We start from the raw sequence: 20,645 nt of genomic DNA on the forward strand, positions 1-20,645 counted from the left end.
TTATTTTTTCATTTAATTTGAGAAAAAATTTCTAGAAAAGTAGATACTTAGGAGTTTTAGCAAAAGGAACTCCTCAAATCCTTTCTCTTTTAGTTATTTAAATACTACCCCAATAATTTTATTCTTAGACAGACTTGTTGCTTTCTTGGCAAAGCAGACATTTTCAAAATAGAAAGCATTGAGAGTAATACTATTACATCATTTTCAACGAACACTTTGTAAATTTCACAGCTGGCTACAAAATTCAGCTTATGACTCATAACTTTTTCACACTATTTGATTTGACAAATATATAAGATAGGAAAAGGTATTCTTTTCAGGATTCAATAAATGTTCATACACTTACATTATGTTTAAGTTATTTACCTCAAAGTTGAGTTATCGTGGAAGCAAGAGCACCCCCAGCATGGCAAATAAATGCAAATATGAATTTTCTGATAAATTATGAATAAGCTGTTATAGTTTATAACTCTAGCAATGTATCAAGAAAATAAAACATCAAATACATTATCTTAAAAATACTGCCTGAGGTGTAGTAGAGTTTTGGATATTTTGAAAAGAAAACTTGAACTCTGTAATTGCATATGTCAATGTGTGTGAAGTTCCTGTTATTTATGAGTATGTGGAGTTATTTTTTTCATTTCTTGTTAATTGCTTATGACAGCTAAGAGTTAAAATATGGATCTGTTATTATATAATGCAAAGGAACAGCTGCAGTGCAGTCTGCTTCTCTGATGCTCTTGACAATGTGTCTCCTAATACCCTAAAAACAGCCTCTCCCTGCATGGCTGTAACTTCACACTTTCAGGCTCCAACAATTGGCATAGTGAAATATTCAAGTTCCAAGCTGAAGAAAATCCATTCCCACCCATTGCGAAGAGACTGAGGGTAAAATCTGCAATGGAGACTGAAAAGAAATTACTGACAGTTTTCATCTCTCCTTGACCATGTAAGCTCAAATTTGACAGAGGATATTTTATCAACTTAATTTAATTAGAATTATGATGGTAAAATTATTAAATATGATATTCCATAGAAAGGAATTATAAAGGACTTGAATAGTTATCAATTTATTGAAATAAACTCATTGTAGCATAACTAATATTGCCACTGGTGAAATTATAGTTATCTCTCAAATAAATTTTATTTATTTATTTACCAGTACATTTTTAGTTGAACAAGATTCCCTTCAATCTCCTCCTCCACTTCCTCCCCCAGCCCTTCCCAGGAAACTTTCTCAACCCTTGCCTGCTACCCTCCCTCCAACCCTGCCCATTACCCTCATTCTCAGGTTGATAGCCTCTTTTTCTTTATTATTGTTACATATATGCGACTATGCATCAACATGTAAATATACCCTGCTGGGTCCATTTTTGTATTTTGTGAGTATATTGGTTCATTGCTGACCAATGCATATTGGGCAACCAGTGTGGGAGCTCATTCCTGGGATGAGTGAATTCTTTTTCTCTAAGCAGTCATTAGTTACCTGTCTTTCTCTCTAAGTGTCGGACTTTGTGAGATATTCCCTCTTCCATATTAACATGTCCATTGCTACTGACATTGTTCTGGACTGGTTTATGCAGACTATTTTAGGAAAGACTTTCACAAAAGAGTTCCTGATATTCTTGCTCTTACAATCTTCCTGCCTCCTCTTCCATAATGTTCCCTGAACCATAGATGTAGGATTTGTGAGCTAGATATATCATTTGGAGCTGGACTCCCACTATTGATTGATCAATTGTGTCCAGTTGTGGCTTTCTCCAATAGTCTCCATTTGTTGCAAAGAAAATCTTTAATGGAGAGTGTTACCTATGATTATATCAGGAATAAGGATAATAGTTAGAATACGAAGGAATTATGCTCGTCTAACAAAGTGGTGAAAGCAGATTATTTTCTGTTGTCTGTGGCCTCACTAACTCTGGGGTGCTGGCTAGGCTCTCAAACCAGGAATGTTATCACTCCCCGTAGAATGTGCCTTATGTCCAACTAGACAGCTATTAGTTACCACAGACATGTGAGTGCAACTTATTGAATATCAATGCACAGTTTGCAATGCTGGCCTTTATCATGGTTAGTTGGTTTTGCAGTTGGGTAGAGCTGTTTAATTCCTTGACTCCCTTAGAAGCTTGTATAGTATCTTCTGGTACCATGGAAGCTAGACCACAAGTAAGATTCTTTCAGTTCAAATTCAGATCAGTCTCATTTACTAACTGTCTCCTCATTCATCATTTTATTTTATTCTTCCATCATACAATACATCCTGACTGGCAGTTTCCTTGCTCCACTCCTCTCAATTTTACCCCACCTCTCCTCTACCCCAGATTCACTCCTCTTCCCTTCAGAAAACAGAAGGCCTCCCATGTTTATCTAGGGGACACAGCATAGAAAGATACAGTAAGATGAGACACAGACCCCCTAATTAAGGCTAGTTGAGGCAACCCAGTAGGAGGTAAAGGGTCCCAAGAGCAGGCAAAGGAGTCAGAGAACCGCACTCCCACTGTTAGGAGTCCCACCAAATACCAAGCTAATAGCCATAACATATGTGAAGATGGCCTAGTGCAGACCCAAGTAGGCTCAGTGATTGCTGCTTATTCTCTGGTTGGTTGAATCTGTGGGCTGTGTTCTCCTGGTGTCCTAGATCCCTCTGACTCCTACAATTCTTTCTCTCTATTCTTCAGGGTTCCCAGAGCTCCAAGGGTAGGGACCAATGGAGATCTTCAATTTGAGCTCTCTCTCCCCTCAATGTTTGGCTGTGGGTCTCCGCATTTGCTCCCATTAGCTGCTGAAGAAAGCCGCTCTAACAAAAATTGGGCTTAGGTTCCAATCAATGAGTATAGAATATCACTACAAACAATTTCATTGATTTTTATTTAATCTTAGGTCTCTGGTCTCTCAGCCTCTGGTTTCTGGTCATCTAGGCAGTATCTGACATGTGTTTCCTCCAGTTTTGTCTGCATAATATGTTTTTCTTAATGTTTCTTTCCTAGTACAATTAGGTCACAGGCTAAAGAACATCAATATTTGGTTCAATGTGCAAACAAATGAAATTTACAAGCATTCTTTCATAATTTGTATTCTTTATATCACTGAAATTCCTCAAATCTTTCCCACATTCAGTGGTGATAAAAATTTCACTATTGTATAACTAGAACATCATATACATATACATATATATGTATATATGTAGTCAATATATTGCATTATCATTGTTCACTTTTTCTGTTTCTTTCCATTCCTAGATTCTCATTTCTCTCCCTTCACTTCTGTCTTTTGTTTTATAGCCCCCAACCTCCATTCCTTTCTTTCACTCTCTCTTTGCTATGCCTCTTTGTCTGTCTGGCTGGCTTTTTTTCTTATACTGTAAAATTGCCAGGCCTACATATTACTCCAATCCAATGTGACATTATATAGTTTGCTTACTGTTTCAAATATTTAAATAGTAATCCCTATTTGTTGCTTAACTGCAAACATAAACCTTTACAAAGTTTAAAATAAGTTCTCTCTCACTCTGTAATTTTCTGTTCCATAAAATATTCAATATAGTTTGTTGCCCATTAATAAACCATTAAACAATAGAGACATATTCCCAAAATTATATATAGCACAAGGAACATATTCAAGTATCAAGTTTTAAAGATTTATTTCATTTTCCAATTGTGCATGTGTGCGTGTTTATATGAATGTCTGGCTCATGTGTGTTTGTCTAGGCTAGAAGAGGGCATTAGATCTCCTAGAGCTGGAGTTACAAGTGGTTTTAAGTCTCCCATTATAGGTGCTGTGAATCAAATCAGGTCTCTTGGAAGGGAGTGTGCTTACACACTGAACAGTGTCTCTAGCTCCAGAAGTACTCAGTTTTTTTTTTTGGGGGGGGGTTGGCTTTTTGTAAATTAATTTTTTTTTTTTATGAAACTAGACAATATTACACTGACCAAGTTAAGCCAGTCTCAACAACTCAGGTCATCAACATGGTTTCAGGCAGTAGCACAGACCAGGGCCATCCCCATAGCCTTCGGTGGTAACATAGACCATGGACTTCCACAAGGCCTTTGTTGGTATCACAAGCCATGTGCATCAACATGGCCCCCAGCTGCAGCAGGACCACAGACCCAGACATGACCCCCAATGGCAACACAGGCTATTCACATCTACACGGCCTTCTGTGGTATCATAGATCACAGACATCAACATGACTTCAAGTGGCAGCATAGACCATGGACATCCACATAACCTTCAGTGGTAACATGGACCACAGCACAGCAGGAACATGGATCAAGACATGGCTCTAGGCAACAGCATGGCCATAGGCATCAACATGGCTTCAAGTAGCATTAAAGGCCATGCACATCAACACAGCCCCCAGTGGTATCTCAAGTCTCAGATGTCAACATGATTGCACATCTCTCTACCACATATATACCTCTTCACTGCAAATTCATATGTCATAGTGGCATTGGAAACTGCAATGCTTCACTCAGTATATTTTTGCCCAAACAGCTTTATATGCAAAACTCACTGCCATGAATTGTTGGTATGGTTTAAGGTTTCTGGTTTCTGAAGCACCATAAATACTGGACCATCCTGAGACTCGTCTCAGATATCCTGCTGTTGCCCAGAGTCATGGTGATCTTGTGGCTAGGCAGGGCGTCCAGGGGTGGGGTCTGAGCAAGGTCCAGACTGCCACACTCTTCCTCACTCTTAATGCTGGTCACCCTGAGAGACACTGGGAACTACGGTCGTGCTTGTAGCTTGTGGGCAGTGCTGAGGCCCAGCTCTTTCCTTCTCCTACAATGACGAGCAGTAGCAGCAGCTCCAGGTTGCAGGCTGGCCCACAGGCTGAGGCTCAGCTCTCTTTAGCATTGGCATATTCTTTGTCTTCTACAGCTGTGCTTCTTTTCTTTTTTTTTTTTTTAATTTTATAATGTAATTAGTTTGGTAATACGTCGAGGTTGTTCATTTTTAATTAATTTTTGCTTTAGGGTTCAGTTTTCAACTGGAGTCATTGTGAAGACTGCAAAGAGGTAAAGAGTTATATACAATATAAACCTAAATAAAAAATGATGCATATACCAGACAGAGTGTCTGAAACAGTAATAATAAAATCCCCCTGCCTCCCCCAAAAAAAGTCAGGAACAGAAGCCTCTGAAGTCATACTCACAATTTATTTGAAGATCTAGCATTAGGAGTTCTCAAAATCATCTGAAATTATTATTAGACATAAAATATATTTGTCTGTACTATATTTTGCATGTCTCCACAGTTCTTTTATATGTAATAAATAAAACTAAGTTCCATCCATGTGCATAAGATGTCAATTGTATATTTTTAATAGACAAATATCCAAATGTTAAATTTAAATTAGTTAGGATTTTGATTTATATTAACTTTATTACTCAAATAAAATGTTAAATATAAGCATTTCTAAAGTAATCAACTAAATTGTCTACCATGTTTGCTCTATATTTATTTTTATCTATAATACTAAGTAATTAGTAGTTGTCAGTAGGTACTGAGCACTTTCTTGGATGATTAATTATGAATCTTCTAATCTGTGCTTATTCTAATGTCATGTGACTTCAGCTCTGTCTCACATACCCTACAGGTACACTGATTCTTCTGCCACATGTTCCCACCACCACCATACTTAGTCCAAACTTGTTGTGCCAAGGAAACATGTGCCAAGTCCACTGAAACTGAGCAACACAGGACTTCCATCTCTTGTTCATAGCAAATGTTTTATCACAATGCAGAAATAACATTATATTTTTAAAACATAAAGTAACTCTTCTGGTTAATACAGTTAAATGTATATTAATGTGCTGCAATTTGCAAGATCAAAGGTCAACCAAAGAACTGGGAAGAATTTTTCTGTAGGAAAAGTAGTGTTGTTAATAGGATTGATGATATATGTTATTGTTATATATTATAATTTTATATGTGTGTATGTGTATATGTGTATGTATTTTAGATTTTTACATCATTTTGATTCGTTTAGAAATAAAATGAGCTTTCAGCTATATTTACATAACTTATTTTTAATTGATTTTTTGGTATTAATTAGTAGTGGTATACTATGAGGTTGACAATTTTGTTTATTTATTACTGAATGTGCAACATGGGCACATTGTGGAAATTTTTTAAAAAAATATGCATAGCCTTCTACATTTGCAAAAAGGAGACAATATTTAATGTTTAACAAATTGTTTAAATATTAAACAGAAATTTTGTCTTCTGATTAATTAAAATGAGGAAAAATGCTAAAATTTTGAATTTTTAATGCACGCACACATCTGAAATGCAGCATGAAACACACATCACCGGCAATGTGACAGTCACTAGGTTCTCTTCTCAATTATATAGTTTTATTTTTCATTGCTCTTAAAATATATTCAGATCACAGGATGAAAAATGCTTATCATTCAGGATACTCTCTGCTCTCTGACAAGCAGAATGAAAGGGAAGGACTTTGCTTTTTACAATTCAGTTGGTAACTTGCTCTGGTCTTTATTTGTCCTTGGTCAGGATAAGAATACTAAAGAAAAGAAAGAAGAATCTTTTGTACTTCAATGTCCCTGAAGGGTTCTTTAAGGAAGGCTTACACTGTAGTTGCTACTTCAGCTCCATGGCTGTTTCTTTTCTCTTGTTTGTGTGAGAAAGTTCTGCTCGCCCTTTCACTCTTGAAATGTACTGAAGACAATAATGTGTGATCTTTTTTTTATTTGAGAAGCAGCATCTATTTATGTGAAAAACGTGAAATATAGGGATTATTAAGTGGGCAAGAATTTACATTTGTCATTTTAACTATGCATTTCTACTGTTCAATATTCTTAATTTTTTTGAGAAACTGTATCTCTGCAGTCTTAAATCTAAGTTGTACATTAACATAGAATTTAGTATGATTATAGTTAACCAATTTCACAGCCATTAAACTCCTATAATTATGAATACTTATGTGGTAGATAAAGATCAATAAATGAAATATAAATAAATGTATCTATGTATGCACACGATGGTACAGATAAAGAAATCATTGAATTATTTTGCCTTTGGTTGCTCCCCAGAGATGGAAAGTAAGTCCTTATTGATGAAAATACAATGTGCTTCAGAAGCACAGAGACCTCATAGCTGGGACTAATCTGAATGCCCCCTCTGTGAAATCAACCATTCATTGTACCAGAGGCATCCCATGCTAGCTTACCAAGGAAGAAAGCAACCAACAGTCATACCCATCTGTAATGCCTATGAAATATCAACAACCAGCATAGCACAATAACACTAAGGGTACAGTAGTGGCACTCATAACTGGGTGGTAACCAAAGGCTCTCTAATTAGACTTAATACTTACTCAACAAGATAAAAAAACCATGCCTGGTACAGGAAACTTTGAATAACTACTTTTTCTTTCTTTTTTTTTTTTTCCTTCAGGGTGGGGGTGGTTTCAAGACAGGGTTTCTCTGTGTAGTTTTGGTGCCTGTCCTGGATCTCTCTCTGTAGACCAGGCTGGCCTCAAACTCACAGAGATCTGCCTAGCTCTGCCTCCCAGGTGCTGGGATTAAAGGTGTGTGCCACCACCGCCCACGTGAATAACTTTTACATTGCTGTTTCCTACTGACTTGAGAAAGTTACTCTCCTTTGTCCATCATGTGAGTAAGCCAATAACTGAAATTCAGTCGAGTTTCACAGTATAATGTGGTTATTTTTCAATTTTTACTAATCCAAATGAAAAAAAGTTGTAGCTATTTAAAAATTATATAACAATTCTTTAATATATCTATTGCTGAAATTATTGATTTGATATATAAACATACCATAGTCATTTTTGCAATATGGATATTTAAAATCTACTCTCTTGCAGGTGGCCATGTCTACTATCAATACTTGTTAGTACAGTCATCATACTAAGCTGTAGATCAGCTGATTCTTCCTGTCTATCTAGATGTACTCATTTATGAATAGCCCCTCATCCTTTCAATTAAAACTATGGTAACTATCATTTCACCATTGAACTCTCTTAATTCAACATTTTTATATTCTACATATAAATAGACTCATACAATATTTTCCTTTTGTTCAGTCTTATTTCACTTAGCATGAATCCCTCTACATCCAGCAGTGCTGCATTTGACAAGTTCCTTTTTCTATACTCAAAAAGTATCATATTATATATGTATGTCATATTATTAATTCATACATCTAGTGATAGTTAACACACTTTATTTTTTATTTTATTTTTTTATTTTTTTGTTTTTTGAGACAGGGTTTCTATGTGCAGTTTTGGGAGTCTGTCCTGGATCTCCCTCTGTAGTCCAGGCTGGCCTTGAACTCACAGAGATCCACCTGGTTCTGCCTTCCAAGTGCTGGATTAAAGGTGTGCTCCACCACCGCCCAGCTACACTTTATTCCTTACCTATATGGAGTAATTCAGTGGACATAGAAGTGCAGAGAGATTTATACTATGGTGAATTAATTTACTATGCACATGTGCCCTGCAATGAGATCAAATTGTAGTTCCAACTTTAATATTTGCAGAGAGCCTTATACTGTTTTCTTCAATGGCTAATTAATATATTTGATGGCTATTAATATATTCTGCTAAAAGTATTCAAATATATGCTCTTTCTCTCCAAAGCCTCACCAGCACTTAATAATGACTTTTTATACTGGCCACTGAGGTCACATCTCATTTGGATCTCAGTTTGTGCTTATCTTAAATAGATTTTCATACTAAAGTTAACATTTTGTTATTTCTTTTCATTCTTTTTTAGAAAATGTGGCTATAGATCTATTTGTATTTCCAGTCTACTGAAAATAAAGTAAAATACTCATTTTGAACCCAGGTCATGGTAGAATCATTTTGTTTCCTTTTAATTAATTTTCAACATTAGCAGACAATGCAAAACTAATAACTCCTGTACTCTGAATATTTGTAGGCCCTCCTCTCAAAATCAAAAAATCCTAAATCAAAAGTAATAATGTTAGGTCAGACATTTGAGTAAAGATTAGGAAATGGGAGTGCCAATAGACCACATGGTTTGGATAAGTTGTTTGTTGTTTCTATTCTTTTGGGACCATAATGTAATGACATAATTTTTCCCTTCCCTTTATCCTCCAAACCTTCCCATATACCTTTAGTTGATGTCTTGCAAGTCTGTGTGGTCTATTTTATTATTAGTTATTTTATATGTTTCTAATATTAAAACAATTTCATAACCTAAAAAGAAAAGCACAATTGAACAATCTGTATAAAGTTACTTATACTTAAATGCATATTTTTAGGACTAACCATTTGATATCAAATAACCAAGTGTATTGGAGAAACAACTGGTGTATTCTTCCCCAGAGAAGACAACTTCTCCTCACATCATCCCCAGATGCCTATAGTTCTTTGTATGGTATTCTGGCCTGGTGGGCTTACCTCTTTCTATTTTGGAATATTTTTGCTGTTGTCCTTGTTCAGCTCATGTTTAGCAGTCAAGTTGTTTGGAATTTATGGGTATAGCTACTGCCTTCATTGTCTTGATCTTTTCCTCACCTGAATGTTGTTTGCTTCATAACTAGAGGTGGAGATATCTGGTGATAAATAACTAAGGGCAATAGGAGTCCAAGGACAGTTTTTTTTTTTTTTTTGGAAGATACAGAAAAGAGAATAGGCAATTATTTTTTAAAAATTTGGATTAAAGTAATGTAAATGGAAATCAGGAGAAGACCATTAGAGGTTGGGAAGTAAAATATCTTTGCTAGTAATTGCAGAAATTCTTCCTTATTTTTAGAAAAACATATGTACTAAATTTTATGTAGCTATGGAAATTTTCCGGCAAAATGTTGAAGTACATGCTTTATTTCTTCATACTGCTTACAGTGTAGTGTAGTAAGAGAGCTATCATAAAAGAAAACATACCTTGCTTATCAGCCACTTTAAATTCAAGAGAAATCTAAAGAAAATTAAAAACAAAACAAAAAACAAGAATTTTGTGAACTTCTCCTTGGGAGATCAGCAATTATCTACTCCTTCATAATAAAACACCAATAAATGACCAAAGAAATGATTTTACCAAAGTCTAAGTTGGTAGGCTACTTAGTTTTTGACTTAGAGTTATTTACAAGACCTTATGCATAGCGTTATTGATGGCATCATGAAGAAGGGGTCATTCTCCTGAAAATATTTCATTCTCAGCCAGTAACATGCTGGAATTGGGGTAATCCTTCTTTGCCCTTCATTTGTGAAATAGTAACATCAATAGCTCCAATCTGTGTGTATTCTCTGTAGCTAATCACAGTAACTGATAGGTCAGGAGGGCAGTGGCCATTTTATGTCAGGAGGACAAAAATTCCACATACTGTTGTAGCAAAACTTTGTCAAAAGTGTTGAAAGACATGGACTGGATGAAAAATGAAAAGAGGCATTTTTCACACCCACCATTTCAGACTCTATTGTCAGGCAGCCAGAAGATAAAACTGCTTAGCTGAAAATATGTGGCACATTTAAGTCTTAAGGAAGGGTGTCTGTGAGTGTAGAAGTCACACTGTATAACTCACTACTAAAAGTAAATGAGAATTATTCCTAGGATTTAGAACACAATTAGAGTATCCACTGCACTTGTCAAGTTGCATTTTCTAAATGCTTTAGAAAAGTAGATCCTTTAATCCTCCACATTCCCCCAGTTTTAACTGGAACACTTTGTAGCTTTAATTTTACAACTTATGTGTCCTTGTATGGAACAATTGGGGAGACGCGGGGTATGGCAAATACACTCTAAAATGATTGCAATTACCTTTGCATATTTCAGATAGAATTCCACTCTTAGGACAGTACTTGTTTGTAGGCAACATTATGTTACTATTTCAAAAGAATATTTTTCCATCTTTTTAAAAATTAAATGTATTTTTTTAAATCACACATTCATGCTGGAGACAAATTTCCTTGCTGAGTCTAGCTAATGGGTTTTCATTTAAGCATTTTTTTTGAGAGAATTGCTCTTTACCCTCAAATCTAATTTAATATTTTTTGTCTGCTCATTGTTATTTGTACACTTAATCAGATATTTTCTTTAAAAATTCAGTGTTTTATTCTGTAAAGGTTAAATGTTCTAGGGTTGTACTGTCATTATTAGCATAGTTATCATATATTATTGCTCTTGCTTATATTCTTCTTTATATGTTTAAATTATTTTATATTTTTAAATCATCCTGAGTGAGGTCACCCAGACTCAGAAAGACAAATATGGTATGTACTCACTCATAGGAGGATACTAGATGTGGAACAAGGATGACTGGACTGCTACTCACATCACCAGTGAGGCTACCTGGAAAACAGGACCCCAAGAAAGACATGAGGATCGCCCAATGACGGAGAAATGGCTGAGATCTACATGAACAACCTGGACATGAGTGGGAGCAATGAAGGGCGAGGGTCGAGGGAAAGAGAGCAGAAGATCCCAGCTGGATCAAGAACAGAGAGGGAGAACAAGGAATAGGAGACCATGCTAAATGAAGACCACATGAGAAAAGGAAGAAACAAAGTGCTAAAAGGTCCACAGAAATCCACAAAGATACCCCCACAAAAGACTGCTGGCAATGGTCGAGAGACAGCCCAAACTGACCTAGATGGCCAAACACCCTAATAGTTGTGCCAGAAACCCCATCCAAGGACTGAGGAATCTGGATACAGACATCCATGGCTAGGCCCCGGGTGGAGCTCCAGGAGTCTAATTAGCGAGAAAGAGGAGCGTTTATATGAGCAAGAATTGTTGAAACCAAGGTTGGATAAAGCACAGGGACAAATAGCCAAACGAATGGAAACACATGAACTATGAACCAAAGGCTGAGGGGCCCCCAACTGGATCAGGCCCTCTGAATAGGTGAGACAGTTGATTGGCTTGATCTGTTTGGGAGGCATCTAGGCAGTGGTGGTACCGGGTCCTGTGCTCATTGCATGAGTTGGCTGTTTGAAACCTGGGACTTATGCAGGGACGCTTGGCTCAGTCTGGGAGTAGGGGACTGAACCTGCTTGGACTGAGTCTATCAGGTCGATCCCAGTCTTCAGGGGCGGCTTTGCCCTGGAGGAGGTGGGAATGGAGGGTGGGCAGGGGGGAAGGGGAGGGGAGCAGGAAGGGGGAGAAACGGTAATCTGTGGCTGTTATGTAGAACTGAATGGTATTGTAAAATAAAATAAAATAAATTTATATTTTAAATTAAACTGTAATTCAATTATTTTTCCTCTCACCTTTGATCTGATCTCTATTCCTATCTCCAGTCCTTCCCATATAGTCTCTATTATGATCTTTCAAATTCATGGTCTCTATTTCCTTAATTATTATATGTGTATCCCTGAATAATATATATTCCCAAATATATAATAAAACTTCCATCATTTAGTTATGTTTGTATGTATATGATTTCAGAGAGAACCACTTGATTTAGCATAACTCATTTAGGGGCTCTTCCATGAAAAATACTATTTTTCTTACAGTCAGCATTCCTTGCCTGGAGTCCTTTGTATAGGATTGAGACTATGTGAGGTTTCCTTCTTTTGTGTTTGCATGTCTATTAGTGCTGTCTTGTGCAGAGGCTGTATTAGGCAACCATATTGATAAGAGTTTGTGGGTTTATCTTCTCTGACATTTCTAGGAGATAATTTCTCCCAGCCAATTTGTTGCTCCTCTTGCCCTTCCAATCTTTCTGTTCTTTTTCTTCTATGATCAGTGATCCTTATGGTAGTGGAAGCCTAGCTAACTCCTTGGCATTAGCAAGTTCATGTTTCTTAGAGGAGAAACTAGAACCACTGCTTACCTTAGCCAGTATAATCCCTAAGTTCACTCTAAATATTTAATTATATATCCATAGATAAGTAGAGTTCTTAAACCATCACAGAAATGCCTCTTTACTAACTGACATGGACACATGGAGACTACTATAGCAAACTATGGCTAATCAAAATGTAACAAACAAGTAACCTTATAAAGCTCAACCCCTCCTGATACATCTCCTTTACTTCTTTGAGTGCCACTTTCCTCTAGAGTTACATGCATTCTTTATAGAATCTTGTGTGATAACTAGATTTTTACACAATAGATGTGGGATTGAGTGCTTCTGGCAGATTTTTTTATGTCAATATGTTTTATATTACTTAAAAAGCAAAATATTCTTAATAAAAATTTTAATGCATGCATGGTACTTATATTAATGCTAAAATTTAGGATAGTGGATTGTTATTGTTTTTGTTTCTGTCTGTCTTAGTTCTTGGGATGTTTCAGCCCATCTACCCGTGTTTGACAACTGGAATATGGTCCTGAAATCTCCTTACCACCAAGCCAGTTTGTATATAATTTATATCAAAATTGTTACCATAGGGCGAAGGATAACATTTTTTGTTTCTTTTAGATGGGAAAGAAAGACTGTAATCCCTTTACATTAATGTGGTGTTCAGTATCCATTTTTTTTTTTGAGAAAGAAATTAGTTTGAACTTATCTTATTCATCAAATACTCTCAAGGTAAATGCAAGATTATAGGTATGGTGTTCTTATCTAGGTCTGGTTCCCATTGATGATCAGTCTGTTGGTATTAATTATGAAATTTTAAAACATTTTTAAACTTTCTAGATAAATATTTACTGTTTGGGGGAAGGGATTTTCAGAGGAATTAGAGTCTACTACAGGAAATCTCTTAAGTCCATATCTAAGAGGCAGCATTATCTGCAACTTCTCTTAAATTTGTTGCTCTCCTTTAAATTCGTTATTAAATTTATAATTTAAAACACTGCTATAAACTAAATCATTTCCCCCAAAATTCATAAGCAAGGATTTCATTATATTTGGAGATATAGTCATTAAATGACAGGTAAATAAGCTTGGGGTATTCATAAGGATGTTGACTTAATGTCTTTTATGGACTGAATGTTCATGCCACCACAGATCATACATTGATACCTCAATCCTCTATAATGTGGTATTGGTAGATGGCACTGTTGACAAACATTTAGGCAATGTATTTATTGCCTTGTGAATTGATAATTTACCTTTATAAAAGTAAAAATATCCTGCCTATTTTTCATCATGTGAGTACATAATCCAGTGATAGCAGTTTGCATCCATAAAGACACGCTTTAATAGATTATCATCCTACTGAAATTCTGATTCAGAATCTCAAAGTTACAAAACAGTAAGAAATAAATATCAGTTCTTTTAAGGAACTTAGTTCTATCTGTGAGAATTAAGAATTTTAAGAAGAGATACTAACAATGTTTCTGCTATGCCTGTCAAAGGAGCAGTTTTTGTTTCAAGTAATACAGAGCTTCTAGAACAAGATTTTAATGATAGGCTTCTGCTTAGCATAATACATTGAATATGAAATATCTGTTGAGACTCCCCAAATAATCAATCCAGAATAATCTATACTTCCCAATGTAGGTATCAAATAGAGTGAATTTGATGTTTTAAGAGTGTTGTTGAAAATTATTTCTTTATCTTCAGTGAAGTAGTAAATAAAGCTGCAATTTGTACATGCCTTAGGTCTATTAGAAAATGCTTGTTGGAAAACTGTGGGTGGGTTAATTATAAACTCATCTCTAAAACTGTGTGACACTTTTGTTTTAAAAATTTATATTTGTTAGATATAAAAATAATGCAACTCTGACAGTCAGCTGCTCAGTTGAATTCATAAGCATATACATCGATTAACCACATACAGCAATAGATTTTTTTGGGCTATAAATTTACCCAATCTTATCAGCTATGAAAATTCAGTGAAAATGGTTTATTTTCTAAGATACTGAATTATATTTGAAGACATAACCTTTTATTTTACCTAGACTATAGTAGAGGATTACTTAGTGCCTACTATACTCCCAATATTAGGAGATACTATGTCAGGGAAAAACATCAGATTCAAAATTATCTATTTTAAGGCTAGAAAGACTGATGAAACCAAGCAAAGAAGTAACATATTAGATTATCACATGACGATGTGCCATGGGGAAAAAAAATAGAAGGAAATTCAGGTGCCCTGCGAGTGGCCTTACAGTAAGTGAGTCCAAGTAAAAGAGAAATAGAGGGCGGGTGGTGGTAGTGGCACAAGCCTTTAATCCCAGCACATGGGAGGCCGAGGCAGGAGAATCTCTGTGAGTTCACGGCCAGCCTGACCTACAGAGCTGTCTCCAGGACAGCTGGACTGTTATACAGAAAAACTCTGTCTTGAAAAATAAAAAAAGAAAAAGAAAAGAAAAATAACTGAGTCAATCTTTCCTTGATAAAGGGATCAACATAGAGACTGAGGCACCAAGCACAGGACTGGCAAGGTCTGTACCAGGTTCTCTGCATGTTTATTGTGACTTCCAGTATAGTGCTTCTATGAGATTTCTGAATGTGCATATCCAGGAGTCTCCGATTCTTGTGCCTTCCCTTGGGCTCCTTTATTTCTGTTGCTTTGTTTTGTCCAACTTCGAAGTGATAGTGTTTGTTTTATCTTATTATATTTGATTTTCTTATATTTCAATATTATTTCAGAGAAGCCAATTCTTTTCTAATGAGAGATAGAGAAGAAATCGATCTGGGTGGGAGGGGATGTGGAGAGAAACAGGGAAGAGTAGAGGAAAAGGAAACAACGATCAGGATATATTATTTGAAAAAAAAACAATCTACTTTCAGTAAAAGGAACAAATAGAAAAATGTTTTTAAAATCAATCTAAGGAAAAACACTAGAGAAGGAGAGAAAGGAACTGTTATCAAGTTATGAGAATACTTGAGAAAAAATTACATTAAGAAACGATTTAGTGTGGGATAACCTCTGTGATGTGCTGGGACAGTGAGGGGACTGGCTAGAGTAACACAAAAAAGTGCATTACAACTTAAAGTTAGAGAAAAAGATTGTCAAATAATGTGTGGTATGATATATACTTAAGGAGGAAAGTGTTCCCAGGACCAAAGCAAGGATTAAAGACAGGGGTGGTTTATATAATTATTTAATTGGCAATGTCTTCATGGCCTTCAAGATATAAATAACAGTCAGAGTTTAAAAAATTTGAAGCAGAAAAAAGTGCACAGGGTTCTTACTTGCATGAAAGAAAGTGGTGTCTCAATTCAGTTAAGGTGATATTCCCGGTAGAAAGAGATTCAGTAACTAAGTAATATTTGTGTAAGAACTTTAGAAGCTTGAAGAAGTGAGCAGGTTTGCACAAGAATTTTCCAGTGGTGGAAGAGATGTCAACTTACAATTTCATGAAAAAAATATGTATAGGTTTTGAAAGAGAAAACAACAATCAGTCTTTGACTCAAGAATAATGCATCTATTGGGAAAATTTAAAAGAAACAGTTTTAAAAATGATGCAGGATTCAGATATGTAAGTTTGTTATGCCTTATCTGAATTTGATCAAGTTTGTTGAAGTAAAGGGGAATTAGACAGTCTTTAATTTCACACCACTTTATAAGCAGGATTTACATATGTGCTGGAATCATTTTGAAGCTGTTTGTTTTCAACTACTAGTAAACCAAATATTTTTAATTTTATTTAATGATGCATTTAATTTTTCCTAATATTACGGATCAATAATAGTATATAAATTGTAGTAGCTAATAGTCTACTAACTTTTACATCACTTCTTTAAACATAATGGATTATATTTATGTACATATTAAATACTGAAAAAGTAAGCAAAATTTTACTTATTTAAAAATATTAATGAAATTCTTCTCAAATTGGTAAATTGTATGATAATGTATACCTTTAAGTAAATCCTAACAAGATAAGAGAGGTTTTGATTAATGAAATTCATTGACAACTTTTTTTATATATGAATATGTTTATTTCTTATTTTTTTATATTTTTATTTTACCAAAAAAGTTTTTAATTGGTTACAAAGAAAACTTTGTTGTTTAATTACATCTCAGAATGTAAAGGTCTTTGAGAAAAGGGATATAATCCAACGCCCCCCCCATGTCACTTACTCTTCATGTTACCTCTAAGGTTATATGGATTGTACCCTGCTTGCCAAAGGTTTGATAACTAACATCTACATATAAGCCAAGATATACCATTTTTCTCTTGTTTTCTCTAGGCTACCTCATTCAGATAATTTTTCTAGTTCTATCCATTATCATGTGAATTTCATTTTTTTTGACAGCTGAGTGATAGTCCATTGTGTAATCATATTACATTTTCTTTATTCATTTTTCCGTTGATGGATATCTAGTCTGTTTCTAGTTTCTGACTGTTATGAATAGACCAGAAATGAACATGGAAGAACAAGTCATTATGCAGTACTATGTGGAGACTTTTAGGCATATGATAAAGTGATACAGATGGATCGAGAGGTAGATCTATTTCCTACTTTGTGAGGACCCACCACACTGTTTTTCATAGAAGCTGTACAAGTTTGCACACCCACCAAAAATGGATGAGTGTTTCACATTTTTGCCAGCATAAATTGCAATAATTCTGCATTGTCAGGTTGTTTCTTATATCTTACTAGTGTTTCAATGTCCTTTACACACATAAACTTAATGGCTAATAAAAATTCTGAACCAGCTCTGACCAATTGCCGTGAGTTTTCTCCGTACATTATAGACCTCAATAATTTGAACAAGGAAATCTTGCATGTAAATTCCAACTTAGTTCTTTGTGTTTCAGAGTTGTGATATCACACGTGACACAAACAATTGCTTTTTAATCATTTTCCAAAAATTGATCGGTAGCACAAGAAAGCAAAGAGAATATTAATATTGGCACATATTTATTCTGTTATCAGCTGAGAAGGATAAATCCTGTTCATGATGGAAATCTTTAGCAGTGAAATTAAATCAAACAACAGGCACAATAAGTGAACAAATACAATATAGAGATGCTTGACTGTCAAAGTCCCTACTTCCTTATGTTAGTGCTAAATTATATCACAGTAGTGCTGGCTAGACACAGTTTTTAATCCTGAAAGGAGATACCCAATCACCAAGAACTCAAAGGACTGTGGACTACTCATGCATCATAGTAAACTCGCCTTTAGTTGCACAGCTAAGTGGTCTGTTTAAAGTTAATAGACATTGTGAAAATGTCAGTTTGATTTTCTGGATAATATGAGATTCTCAAAAATGCTCAAGGGGAACCCATCATAATCCCATTCAGGAAATAATTTGGTCTAAGACTGTATACAGAATGTCTTACTGTAAAATCAAAACAATTAACTAGTTGTATGGATGGCAGTCCATCCAAATTAACCAAGCCTAATAGGAGAAAAGAAACTATTATTTTAAAAATAAGCGAATTTCAGGAGTACATAACCAACAACAGGAAAGAGGGGAGAGGATCGCCCTGACAAGCAAGTTAGTAGAGCAAAGCAGCAGATAGAAAAGGATCTGGGACGACACTGTCTTGCCTGGGATATTCAAGTCCCAAGCGATGGCTTTTGTTGTCATATTTCTGTCTCCCACTCAGGAATGGACTTGTATTAACAAAATAAACTGTACTGAAATAAACGATATTGAATGGTACTCTTGACAAGAGATATGTGGATTTTGATGAATGAAATTGCCTACAATAGACAAAATTAATATTACCAGTGTGCAGATTCACTCACTGCATACATAGTTTCAATGTGACATGCTATTTTAAATGTTGTGTAGGAACAGCAAAATAAGAAACAAAGTTTCTCAGAAAAACAAAAATACCAGGCAGTTTGATTTTATTTCAATTATGATTAAAATTATTTGAAGTAGCCCTTCTAATTTCATAATTTGCATATTATTCACATTTCAAAAAATATATTTCATCTGAGCACATCTGAAATAATATAAAACATATTTTCCCATAAGTTGACATTTAACTTCAATATATTTCACATATACTCTCACAGACATTCTGGCATATGGTCTTGATATAATTGAACACATATCAGTCATAATTATGTCATGATAATGTCAATTTGATTTGAATATGGTTTAGCTTCCTAAATTCCATTTTTAAAGACAGATTCTGTTAGTTTCTAATTTCTCCTGCTTCCTGATTCACAATAGATATAACAAAATTTATAGATCATTCTGTTCATCCATTCTTTCATTTATTCTTTCATTTACTTAGTGAACATGTCATCCAAGAAGTAGTGTAGTATTATTCTACTGTGGATGAGTCAAAAATTATTAGTCCACATGTATTTAGTTTGAATAATTTAGGCTAATAGAGACAAATGAGGCAACAAATATTTAATTGAAGAAATAATAGTTATTTGTCAATGGAATGAAAAATATGAAAGGAAGAAAATTGATTGTTGAGAGTTTGTAAGATTTTTCACAGTGTCTCCTCAATTTGATAATGAAGTAAAATTGAATACATTCATAAAATACAGTAACTTGATCACTACGTTGTTTAATAGTGTTGATTTTATTTTACTTTGAATGTTACAAAATAATGAAAATTTATTTTGAAATTGCAATGTTCTATTAATTTTTTATCATAACAGAGCTTTGAGGCATGAGCATTTCTTAAATTCCGTGATTCTCATCTCTTTAAATAGTACTGAAAGCTGAATATATTTACCCTTATTTTTTACATGATTACATCAAATTCTAGTAGCTGTTGTGTTTATATAGAGTATGAGGATTCAAACAATAATTTTTGGAGATAAATAAACAATGTGTGCTTTGTTTTTTAAAGAAAGTTCATGTTTTCCTTTAAAAAGAAGAAACAAACACCTTTTCATTTCAAAGTGTGAGTAAAAGGACACTCGGTACAATTCCAACCAATGAATTCAAAAGACTTGTACTGTTTGCAAAAAGACAAATTGAAATGAGAATTTTTTTTTTATTTTCTTATTTTATGTTCATGTATGTGTCTCGGTATGTCTGCATATGTGTACAGATACCCACAAAAGCCAGAAGAAGAGGGCAGAGTTGCAGCTCCCCTGGAGCTGGAATTATAGGTGGACATAAGCTGGATGTCATGGTTGCTGAACCCAGGCTCAATTTCTCTGGAACAGTAGCACGTGCTCTTAGCCACTGAGCCATTTCTCTAGGCTCCTGGAGAAATTCATTCCTTACTATTTAACCTGCAAGTTTTTGTTTTCTTTTTCATTCTGACCCCCCTTTTCCTTCATTCAGAATGTAATATAATATTGTCCATACATTATGCAAATACTAGTTCATTTATCATTCACATCTACTTTTGTATGAGGATATGTGAAAGGAGTATACATATATATGAACTCATATTTGCTCTTATGTCTATCTAAGTGTGTGGAGGCCAAGGTTGAGTTCTGATGTCATCCTGAATTTCTCTCTTCCTTATATATTGAGTTAGGTTATCTCACTTGAACTCCAAGCTCACTAACTTGGCTGAGATATGTAGACAGATGGCTTCTTTTCTGTCTCTTCTTCCTTAGCTGTAATTAGAGGTTGGTTGCATGATTACCAAGTATTTCTTTGGGGCCACCATATAGTATGATCCTCATACACATTCCCTTACTTCACAATTTATTCTTTGGAGTATGTGTAACTTGTTCCAGCCTCCATATCCCTGTGACTCTTATATATTGAATGGCTAATTCATCATTGAGACTTGGATGGGAGTGAGTTATGAGGAGACATTGGGATATATTTGAGTCCATTTTAGATGAAGTTGTAGAAACCTGTATTTCTAGACTAATTGGAGGTCAACATTTTCCTATGAGGT

The sequence above is a fragment of the Peromyscus maniculatus genome, chromosome 9 (assembly GCF_049852395.1).
Source record: "Peromyscus maniculatus bairdii isolate BWxNUB_F1_BW_parent chromosome 9, HU_Pman_BW_mat_3.1, whole genome shotgun sequence".
Taxonomy (NCBI): domain Eukaryota; kingdom Metazoa; phylum Chordata; class Mammalia; order Rodentia; family Cricetidae; genus Peromyscus; species Peromyscus maniculatus.